Here is a 12,162-nt window from a genome sequence, read left to right as displayed (position 1 = left end):
CGATTCCTTTTTCAAACTTGCAGATCTGAGGGCTTTGCAATTCTATTTACGCTACACCTTAAAGCATTTCCTCTGCGGTCCTCTGGAGAAGTAGGATCACTCTTCACACTGCTCATATTGCACAAGAGGGAGGTTCAATTAGTGACTCATCCCTTCCATTCTCCCATGGTATGGTCTCCCCATTGGTGCTTATGGAGCGTCACTGTTCTCCCCAAGCTCCGCCCCCCTTATTTTGATACCTACTTATTCAATCCCAGAAGATGGCTCATCATCCTACCTCAGATAAAAGTAGGGATGGTTAGAAATGAGTTTTCAAAAATTCCTACTCCCCAAGCTGGATGTATTTATATAATCCAACTCTTTTCTTCCTACCTCGGGGAAGAATTGTACCTTCTATTGCAGGTTAATTCCTCTGTATGAGATCTAAATATTTTCCCTTTTTACTGATTTTTCTAGAATTCCTCTTATTCTTTCTCTCTCTCTCTCTCTCCCACCTTCTCTTCCCTCCTCCCTCCTCTTCCCTCCCTCTATTTCCTCTATTGCTAAGTTTCTTTTCCCATTTATACATACTCACTTAGCTATTACATTGCTAACTTTAGTAAATGAAAATACAGGACACCTAATTAAATTTCAGATAAACAACAAAAACATTTAATATAAGTTATGTCCCAAACATTGCATGATATATTTATACAAAAACTATTTGTTTTTTATTTAAAATTCAAATTTCACTGAACATCCTGTATTTATCCTGGCAGCTCTACTCAGCTGCAATGCACCGCAATCCACAAAAGCAAGTAGGGAAGAGCATTTTATTGCTTTTCTCATCACCCATGTCAATTCATTCAACAAGGATGGTCTTGGCTTCATTTAATATAGTCTTATACTCTTACAGAGCTTTTTCCCACAAATATTGATCTCTCAGAGCATCAGTTAGGCATCATTATGTCAAAAGACTCTTTACTGCCTAGGATTGAAGACTGACAGGGAGGAATAAAGAGACTAGAGGAAGCGAGATAATCTGTCCTAATGTGCTTATACTTGCTAGTGTTTGTGCGCTTGTGTGCATACGACACACACACTCCCACTCCCACACAGGATCTCTCATCACTTCTACATCTCATTCAGGACATTGTCTTCTCTTTCTCCTCTTTGTAGTGTCTGGTTCTCATTCCTATGTTATCTACCACTGTTCTCAACATCTTAATGAGTCTGCTGTAAACAAGGGTATTAATGAACTTCTAATTATGAGATCCTGTAGACACATTTAGTCTTTATACGTATTCTCTGCTTTATAATGTATGACTCTCCTTTCTTTCTGACACACTCACTGTTATAAATTGAATTGTGCCCCTCCCCCACACAAAAGATAGAGTGGAGTCCTTTTTCCCAGGACTTGTGCACATGAGCTGATTTGAAAAAAAGGAAGGGGGGGGGCGGTTCTTTGCAGATATAATTAAGTTAAGATAAAGCCTCTGGGGTACATCCTTACCCAATATGACTGGTGTCCCCATGCCCGGAGGGGAATTTGGAATGCCCTGGCACACATACACAGCAGAGAACATCATGTGAAGACACAGACACGGAGGGCAGATGGCCACATGGAGAGGAGGCAGAGATGGGAGTTCTGCAGCCACAAGCCTGAGAGTGCCCGGGAGACCATGCGAGGACCCTCCCCTAGGGGTTTCGAAGAGAGCATGGGTCTTCAGACACCGTGAGCTTGCACTTCTAGCCTCCAGACTGTGAGAGCGTCCACTTCTCTTGTTCTCAGCCACGCAGGTGATGGTGCGTACTCTGCTATGGCAGTCCTAGGAAACCACCACTCCCATCTCCTTTAATGCCCCTGACACTGTTATACTATTTTCTTATACTTCCTACTTCTTCTGAGGTTTTTTTCTCCTCTTCCTTCATTTAATATTTAAATGTTGCTATTCACCAAAGTTTGACATTCTACCCTATATCCTTCTCATGTTACATAATTTCTCTAAATGACCTCCTCTACCATAAAGTTTCCGCTACCATCCATGCACGACCTACCATGTGTAAATACAGCAGTTTATGACAGTTAATGTTAGTATTATTCATCAATAGAGAAAAGAAACGAGAATTCTTTTTCTCTCTGGGTCCGAAACACAGTAACACTTACTACCTTGAAAACGGGCCACATTTGATCGCTGCTGAATTGGGGGAGCCCAGGACAGAGAAGGGGCACACACCTTGAAAAGCTGCCTGTTCTCCTCTTGTGTCCAAGAAGTGGGCCAGTCAGCTCCCCCACCTCATGTCCCCAGCAGTCACCACAACGTTTAATTCTGAAAGAAATGTCAGCACTTGTCCTGACAATTGTTGTGGAAAATAAGAAGTCATGGAATAAAAACCATGGCGAGGGACTAATTCTGATTATCTTCCCAGTGGGCACAACAGCTGAGTTAAGCATCAAAGAATCTGGGTCCTAATCATAATTATTTTAGTACTGCTATCTAGACAATATAGGTTTTTTTTTATATTTCCATGTCATCCTTTCAAACTTTGGAGGTGATTTACAGGAAATATATACAATAAAAATAAGAACAAAAATTAATGACTTTATAAAATGCATTTAATAGCTGAAGTTCTTTAAAAGTACTGTGTTGCTTACATGAGGGAACATATGAAGTTGGGTTTCATGGTATAAAGCAATAAAAACAATTCAAGCATGAGTACCCAATTAGTGTGATGTTGGTGTGAATTTAATGAATGTCCAGGCCTCTCTGTTCTTACAAGGCAGAGTCAAACAAGGAGAGATCAGCCAACTTCCAGAGAGAAGCTGGAAAATACAATGAGAACGAATAAGAGCCAGAAATGTCTATCTCTTAGGTAGACAGTACCTTCTATATGTTATTGGAGTTCATGAGGATTAGAGAGGCCCCCCCAATTCCTGGCATCAACTTGTTTAGTTTTTTGAATGTTTTATACAATTAAGGTGGTATTTACTGACCTGATTGATATTTTTAAAACACCATCATAGTGAAGCCAATGCACACGAGTCTTTATGACAAATACATTTTACCCCAGACACCTGCTCACACAACCAAGCACATAATTCCACTGTCTCAGGTGGAACGCACCTGTGACTTCTAGGCATTTGGCAAAGAACTTGCCGACCGTAAGCACACTTTTAAATGACACATTGCCCTTTTGCTCCTTTTCTCTCAAAATGTCTCCTTTAGGAAAGCAGGAAAACACACCTAGATAAACAACCAGGCATGTTGCCACAGAGGACCTTCAGCAAAGTGCGAGCCAGCCAAGATCTATTCACACTTGATTACTGCCAGTGCTTGCATCCAGCAAGCGGATGCGAACGGGAGTCGGAGCGACACAGAGCAATAAAGTGTACATGCGCTGCGCTGCACAGCATGGCAATTACGGGCCTATCGGCAGTTACCCACGTTTTTCTGGGACTCTGCTATCTTTTCTTTCATGTTTCTACCTGCGCTGGAAGTCAGGTGTTGCTAGTTCATACATTTCAGCATCCTGTCTTTAGGTGACAAGATGACTTCCTATTTTGAAGACCCCACCCCCATCACCGGCCCCCATGCCCTCATCATGCCCAGCAAACACTTAGACCATTAACCCGCTTTTCACAGATTCTGTGCAAATCTGCTGACTGGAGGGTATTCCTTCTACAGTAGGCAGACGAACAAAACCAAAGGGATGGGAACGCTGGAATAAAGGATGAAGGAACTGGCCACCAGGAGCGCGGCCAGTGGAAAAGAATTTGCTAGTTAATAAATTGAGGCTGAACATGACAGAGCTGAAATGTAACCTTTACAAATAGAATCCACAATAATTCAGACCTGAAAGGTTGGCAAATACAATGGCAGAGCTGTCTTTGATAGTAACCTCCATAATTTAAGAAATGTAAATTCTAGCCCTGGCTGGTGTAGCTCAGTGAACTGAGCGCAGGCTGCGAACCAAAGTGTCGCAGGTTCGATTCCCAGTCAGGGCACATGCCTGGGCTGCAGGCCACGGCCCCCAGCAACCGCACACTGATGTTTCTTTCTCTCTCTCTTTTTCCCTCCCTTTCCTCTCTAAAAATAAATAAATAAAATCTTTAGAAAAAAGGAATTTTAAATTCTAGTGAAAGTGAAACAGAGAGGGAAAGAATAAAAGTGTCTTTTCAATCTTTCTAGAATAAAGTGAATTAGAAAAATATCCATGAGAATGCTCAAGGAAATGAATTGGCTAAGATATACATATATGTCTACACTAAATTTACTACCATAAACTGATTTCCAAAATCTATGCAATTCAAATCTTGCCACATTTCTAGATAAAAAAAAATACTCTTATATATAGCATGGCTTTAACTTATAAAAGCAACTCCTCAGCCCGCTTCTCTTGTGTGTGGGTTTCCTGTTGATTTTAAATTTGCAATTTTTGTAGACATTTTCCTACCAACTTGAATAGGTTATAAGTAATAGAAGAAGGGACCTTAAATAGCTGCCTCTTTACAAATGAAAAGACTATATTAATTAATGTCAGCCCTAATACTGCGTTGTACCAAATCACCACATAACTTGGCTCAGTTCTAAAACCTGATGTGAATCGAATGTAAGTACTATGGAAAAATGGAGTCTTTCATGGGAAAGAAACAATGTATAACCTAGTGCCTTTGATTCAAAGAAGGGGAGCCTGAGGCCCACAAGGATAATTGTTACACAATCCTGCACCACTGCAAACCTGGGTGCATTTAAACAAAACTGTCCCATCTCAGCTGCCTCAGAGGCCGGACGCACTAGTCTCAGATTTTATCTGTGTTACTCACGTGCTGACAAAAATAAAGAGCTGTTACTATCTCAGAGATGGAAGGCCCATTAGAGACCAGCTTACCCCATGGATTAATAGATAGAAACATTGATAATTTCAAACACAAGGAGCTATTTCCTTAAGGCTACAGAATTAGTTAAGCAATTAATCATGGGAGTTGATGATCTCTCACCTCTATTCTGTCATTCACCGGGAGCAGACAAAATTCAGTCTCATTCTAGTCGGGTGGCCCCTGGGAATGTGCTTAGTTTATATGGGATGTATCTACCGAAACTGAAAATCAAAATATTCTATTTTCTAAACAACGTAAGATGAAGGGGCCACCCACCAATTTTGTGGATGACCGAAGAAAGGGACGCTGTGCGTGAACCCTGCACACACGGAAGGCCTGAACTCACTGACGTGTCACTGGGGACAGATGCTTCGTGGAATGTGCTCAGTCCCCTCTTCGCATTTAAACCCCTGCCCAGACACTCTCGCCCCTCCCCACGTCATCAGACTAAGAGGTCTCTGCACTGTTATTTCCACAGTAAACTATTTTCTCAGGGTGGAAAAAAAGGTGCTGGTATTCATATCTTAATGGACTTTTAAATCAAAGTTCAACTTTTTCCCAAAGGATTTGTGTTTTAAGCCATATCTGTATGTGTAGAAGGCAAGTTCTTTTTTTTTCCTGGTTTCTGAGTAAAACCAGCAACAAGTAGGTAGGAAAGGCATTTGGGAGTGCCTCAAAGTTTTTCCCGATATCCTCAAAATAACACCATACAGCTGGCTTCCCTTGCTGCCTTTGAGTAAGCCAAAATCCAGTCCCACACTGCTTGTTTGCTCACCAAGGCACAGTCACACAGCCACGCATGTGTGGAGCACACTCTCCTAGTTGTGGCCTGAAGCCTGGAAGGTCGCCTGTTTCTAGTGACCCTCCCAGAATTCCCCTGGTCAGTACGGAACAGGTGACAGATTGGCACTGAAGTATCTGTTGACTGCACAATTTAATGAAACTTTGTTCTTATATTACTGAAGAGTCTAACTGAAGTGAATGCTTCAAATTCTGATACAATTACTTCCCATGCAATATGTTTTTGTAGTTTGCAACTACCAATAAAATACTCTGCCCCCTAAGTTAACCACTTATACTGTATTCAATATTTTAGAAGAGAATGTCAGAGAAGGATGTTCGGGAAATCCTGAGAGTCTGAATCTACTTCCAGCTTTGCAGCTCATCCATTCATGCATTTATACAAGTGTTCATTCAGCAAACCTGTGTTGAGCTCATACGATACACACCTGTGAAACTTACATTCTAACGGAGGAGAGAAACAAGAGAGGTAATAAGTAAGTAAAACAGATTTTGTGTTAGAAGGTTATAGATATTATAGAAAAATAGAAAGAAAAAAACCAACATGAAGTTTATAGAAACAGAGAAAGCCCAGAATGCGGGGTAGTTTAGAGTGCAGTTAAAATTGTAGTAACTAGGAAGAAAGGGGAATTATAGAAGACATGACAAAGATTACATTTTAGCTTTAGCTATGAAATTCTGAGTTTTCCCATTTTTGAAAGGAGAACTTATGACTTCAGTTAAAATGACAGCTGAAAGAGAGTAAAAATTATAATTAAGATCTATCCACGTAAGTCTTGTTGGGAGAAGGAAAGAATGTAGACTTCCAACATCACCACACTTACTCCATACCCCAGTTTACTCCTAATTATACGTCTCCGAAACCTGCCGACAGCCTCATGATGCATCTGCTCTCTTCAAAGGCCTAAAGTTATGCAGAGGGTCTCTGAATTACAACTAATGGATCAAAAAACTATGGTACATTTACACAACGGAATTCTATGCAGCAGAAAGAAAGAAGGAGCTCCTACCCCTTGCAACAGCGTGGATGGAGCTGGGAAGCATTATGCTAAGAGAAATAAGCCAGGCAGTGACAAATACCATATGATCTCACCTTTAACAGGAACCTAAACAACAAAACAAAGAAACAAGCAAAATATAACCAAAGACACTGAAATAAAGAACAGACTGACAGAGTTGAGAGGGGAGAGGAGAGGGAATTTCAGGGGAAAAAGGGAAGGGTTTACAGGAACGAGTATAAGGACACATGGATAAAAACTAGGGGCAGGTGGAAATGGGAGGGAGGAGGGGAGGGCTGGGTGGGTGGGTTGGGGTGGGAGTAAAAGAAAATCATACTGCAACAACAATTAACATTAAAAAAAAGAAAGAAAAAAAGAGAGATCTTTCAAGATATACCTCCCATGACTTTCATACATCCTGTCCAGTTTGGACTAACCGCCTTTATTCTCACCTGTGCACAGCCTCGCCATACAATGTATTCCGTACCCCACCCATCACCAACCTCAACTCAAGTGTCAACTTCTAGTCATTGTTTTCCTGATTCATTTTGCTCCCAAAACCAAAGAACTGTCTCCCTCCTATGTATCTTGTTCCATTGAACTATTAGCCATATTTTGGTTTGCAAAACCAATATTTGTGTATGCATTATATTTTTATCCCCCCAAAGCAAAAAAAAAAAAAAATATTAGGCCAATTTTTTCCAAAGCATCTATTTTCAAACTAAGGCTTACGGAGTTTCCCGGAGTGCAATCTGGGGACTACTGGGGACAGGCGGGAGGTGTTGCAGAAGAGAAAGGCAGGTTAAATGAGGCAGAACGAGAGGCCAGAGACATTAGAAGTGTGAAAAAGCCTTCTCGACCCATCGCGGCTGGCCCGAAGGAGGCCACGAGCTTTGCAAAGGCAGGTGGCCTTCAGAGACAGAGACCAACCTTCAGCTGACAGCCAGAGAGGAAACAGGGAGCGCGGGCCTAAAACCACAAGACACCACCTGAAGGAGCCCAGAAATGAGTTCCCCCCTCAGATGCTGGAAAGGGAAACAACCATGTTCAGAGGCCCGCGGCCAGGAGCCAGCAGAGACACCTGCGCCTGCACTAGTGACTCAGAGAAACTGGGAGATCGTCCGTGCTTGCCAAGCTGCCGTGTTTGTGGTCATTTGTCATTCATACAGCTGCAAGGCGGGCAGTAAGTCTCCAAAAATGAGATTTTCACAGTGACTATAAATAAAACATTCAGAATTTCATATTTGAGAGGGAAAAAAAAAACCCTGGCCCATCTTCCAGATATTCCTTGTGAAGGGATTTAGGGAAAGGAAAGCACTCAGCTGATGGCAGATAACCCCGCCTGGTACTCAAATACGTCTCCGGAGCCAGTACAGAAGTGGGCAGTGCTGGCCAAGTCAGAGGGGACACAGGGGCCCCCGTCCGCACTGCCCCTCAAGGCCCACGCCTCACCAAGTTCTGCAGGGAGCAGGGTTCTGTAAAGAAAATGTCAAGGCATATTGAACTGGAGCACCTTCTTTTGAGGTGATGCCAAAAAATCATGAGCTATGTAGCCATGCCTCTATCTTACCTTTGAACTTCACCTCCCTCCGGTTGGTTTTCTTTCCTATATCATGAGATACGCAGTGAGTTACGTTCAGTACATAATTATGCCATTCCCCAGGGAAGCCCCACAAACACACACATGGTAAAGTTACCTCTACCAAACACATTTGGCATCTCGTAAGTTACTTTCAAATACCTTTAAGGTAATGTCTTCCATTTAGAAATAGAGGTGGACATAAGGATAATCTAGTACCTCATAACCTCCCCCAAGGGCACGCCCTCTCTGTACCACCAAGGGCGGCCCGCCTAGAGCCCCTTGCCTTTGACTCTTGCCAGTGCTGTTCCTCCTTCCCAGCTCGGCCTTCCCAGTGTTTTATGATTGTCACGGCTTTTGTGGATATTTTTGTGGAACTTTCAAAGTATAGATCTCTCAGTTTTCACTGTGAAGTTTACACATCAGTAGAAAATGTGCCGAGGATATTTATCAAAATCATCCTCCCCCACAAAAAGCAACTTTTACACCCCTAACATATGTATTTTGCAGTTTATTATCTACCTTTTAATTCTCTTTTAGCCCTGGTTCCTCACCTTCTTGGAAGTAAATCCATACCAACATTGTAATAAGCTTTTCTGTATTCTCAGCCTGTGCCTATCTGCTTAGTAAATTAAAACTATAAATGCTCAAGCTGTCCTTATCTTTGAGTCATATGAGTGATTATGAATTAATTCATTATGTTCATTATTATGCAATCACTCAACCCTAACATATATCCAATCTAGTATTACCATTGGGACTGGTTAGTCCTAAACAACTGATAAGGAGCAAGAATGTGTAAAGAGGATGAGAGAAAAACTAACTCTTTGCTGTTCAAGATAGAGTGATATAAAATATATCTAATTGTTGGGTTTTTGTCTTTATTGTATTAGAGCTTATTTTACATGAAAAAGGTAGCTTTTCATCTCCACTGAAGTATCTTTTTGACATATTTGGATGCTTCTGATTGGTTAAGTTTGAGGCATGAAAACAAGGAGTAACAGGAAAAAATAAAGCTTAGTGTAACTGGTATTATTGACAGAAAATATGAAAATTAAGTAATATTTTTATACCTGAGAACTATGTCAATGTGATTATAGCAGAACCTTTATGATACAAATGTATACTGTGACATTAGTAATCAGATTACTTATATAAGAAAATAATTTCCATAAGAAAAATTATTCACATCTGCTAGAGAAGCATTTCCCAAAGTATCACAGAATATTCATTCCAGAAATATTAAAAGGTGCTCCCCATCACACAGACTTCATATTTGGACAACTTTAAGAAACTCTTCGGACTAATTTCCTGTTCTTGTAAAGTTGCAATGAAGATTAATGTGGTAAAAGTCTACTAATATCACACAGAACTAGTTTTATATGGAAAATGCTCCACAAGAGTAATCTTGTGTAAATTTATTTTTAAACTCAGTTATATTTCCAACTGCAGGATCTACTAAAAAATAGTAAATATTTTGTATTATACATGCTATGTTCTAGTGTGGTCTGTGTAATATGTTTTAAGTAACCAGCATAAATATATAAAATAAATTAAAATGTTTCCAACCTCAAGGACTTGGAAGAGAAAGGGATGGGCTACTTTTCCATCAGTAGATATTTCATCCATCTCTCTTATTCTCGTTCCCCACCTTTCCCCTCTTTGCACACAAAATCAAGAGGAGGAAGATGCAGAACTTTGTTCCTTGTGAGTCTATGAAAAAAGCACGTGAGCTCAACATGGATGGAATTTTTACAGGAAAGGAAATTTGAAGAGTGCACAAAAGAAAGTCAAAGAGGAAAAGAAGTAGAAGAATTCCAGATTTACTTCAAATTTCAGTGGAGATATTACATGTAAAGCTCTTGGCAAAATGCACCCTCCCCCTGAGCTGTATGGACTTAGAACTATTATTACCATTATTAATTGTAAGAAAAGAATCCCTTTCTTTCATTTTCTGGCCAAAAAGAAGAAACTAAAAGCATCCTTCCCTCTTAGAGGGTATTACAGACACCCCTTGTAGCCTGTTTCTCCCCGCTCCTTACTTCTCCAAGGGGGTAAGAGTAACCTGTTTGATGGGGCAGTGCATGGCCTTTATCAGAGCATGTTGTCCTAGTGGGCAGAGTCACCATGCCTTAAAGGGGAACCTTCCACTGCCAGGTCCCTTCTGCCTTGCCTGGGCCAGTCATGGAAGACCATCTCAGCCCCTTGAACTCCTCATAAGTAGTACTCTTCAGCTTTATATTTCTTCCTGACATAGGAGCTGGACCATGGGTACATTCTGATTTCTATAGGAAAGTATGCCCACTGTCCACATCCATGCAGCTGGCCGAGTCCACTTGCTGTTAGTTCAGAGAGGAGGGAGGAGGAAGATTCTCATTATTCTCAGGTTCTGGTCACAATCTCAAATACAGCTTTTACCAGAAAGTTCTACAATAAAGAGAAGACTATAGGGTACTTTCAGATGCAAAGAACAAAACACCCAACAAAATACAATTTAAACAATGGGGATTTATTTTACTCATGTGCAAAAACCATCTATAGCAGTCTGCAGGGTTAATTCAGAGACTCAATGACAACAGAGTTGCAAATAGAGTTAGCTGAGATTCTTCAGAGATTTTTTTTGGAAATTGTAAAGTGTCAGAACCATTTTCAAGCATCGTTTCCTCATAAAGTTGTCCAGAAGAAGCCAGGCAGAGGTGAGAGCCTCTCCTCTCACAAGCCTTCAGAAGACTTCCTAAATCCCCTGGCCAAGATTATGCCACATACCCAGGCTATGGCAACTGGAGAGGCTGGAAAATGGGGTGTCCAGCATTTCTGGCCTCTGTAATGGTGCAGGGGTATTGTCCACAAGGAAGAAGAGAGATGGAGCAATGGTTATTTGTACACAGCCAAGAGGATCTTACGTGGATGCATATATAGTTTAATAAATGTTGTGCTGGTTTACCAGTTGTCTAGAAAATCTTAGTGTTAACCACCTTTTAGGTCCCTCAGGGGAAGGTTAAAGAAGTGATAGAGCCTTAAATCCTATCATTTTAAAAGGAAGAAATAAATGTTTACAGGAAGCAGCAGAAGGAAACAGAAGATGTATATAAGACCAAAGCCAGATTCTATTAATGCCCTATCCAGATTTCCTGTACTAGTTTGGTGCACTCATCCACCATCTGCCATGAGTGTCCATGATAAAGGCTCACAGCCATACCATTCTCTGCAAAAGCACCCATAGCTGAAGAGAGCCACACAGCTGGAGATACCTGAGATCAGCCACTGAAGCAAGGGTTCAAATGTGGTCTCCTTGTCTCAGATGGAAAAACTTCACTGGTTCCATTCATATGTCAGAGCTCCCCGTGGGATTAGTTAAAGCTAATGCCAACTGAAATCATGTCTTCACTTAGATTCTTCCTTTGTTCTCCCCTGCTTCCCTCTCTTCCTTACAGGTATCTGCTGAGAATTTCTCCAGGTTCATTTACCCATTACTTGCATGAGAATCCAGAGGTTATATTCACTTCTAGGGGATCTTACCTAACACAGTCAGGAGTGGCAAGCTAAGAAGCTTGGATTGTATTATATAAGCAATGGGGAGCTATTGAAAATTTTAGAGCCACTGTGTTTTAAGATGATTAGTCTGGCAACAAATGGTCTGTAGAAAGAATTAAGAGAAATAGGTGCCCTTCCATTACTAATTTTCACACAAAAGATATTATATATTATACAATATATACAGGTTCTGGCATAAATAATGCCCCTTTTCTGTTGCAGAAAATTGCATCACAAAATCATAGGCAGGAAATTCAGTAATATAACAATATCACACTCAAGCATACCATATGATATTTTAGGTGAAATGTTCAAATTAAAACTATAAATTATTACACCCATATTATCACCCCATCAACCACATTCAAGCAGGTGTTACTTCTTCTGGAACC

This window comes from Phyllostomus discolor, chromosome 4, assembly GCF_004126475.2.
Source record: "Phyllostomus discolor isolate MPI-MPIP mPhyDis1 chromosome 4, mPhyDis1.pri.v3, whole genome shotgun sequence".
Classification (NCBI taxonomy): domain Eukaryota; kingdom Metazoa; phylum Chordata; class Mammalia; order Chiroptera; family Phyllostomidae; genus Phyllostomus; species Phyllostomus discolor.
The sequence above is the reverse complement of the archived record's forward strand: the minus strand, read 5'-3'. Positions refer to the sequence as shown.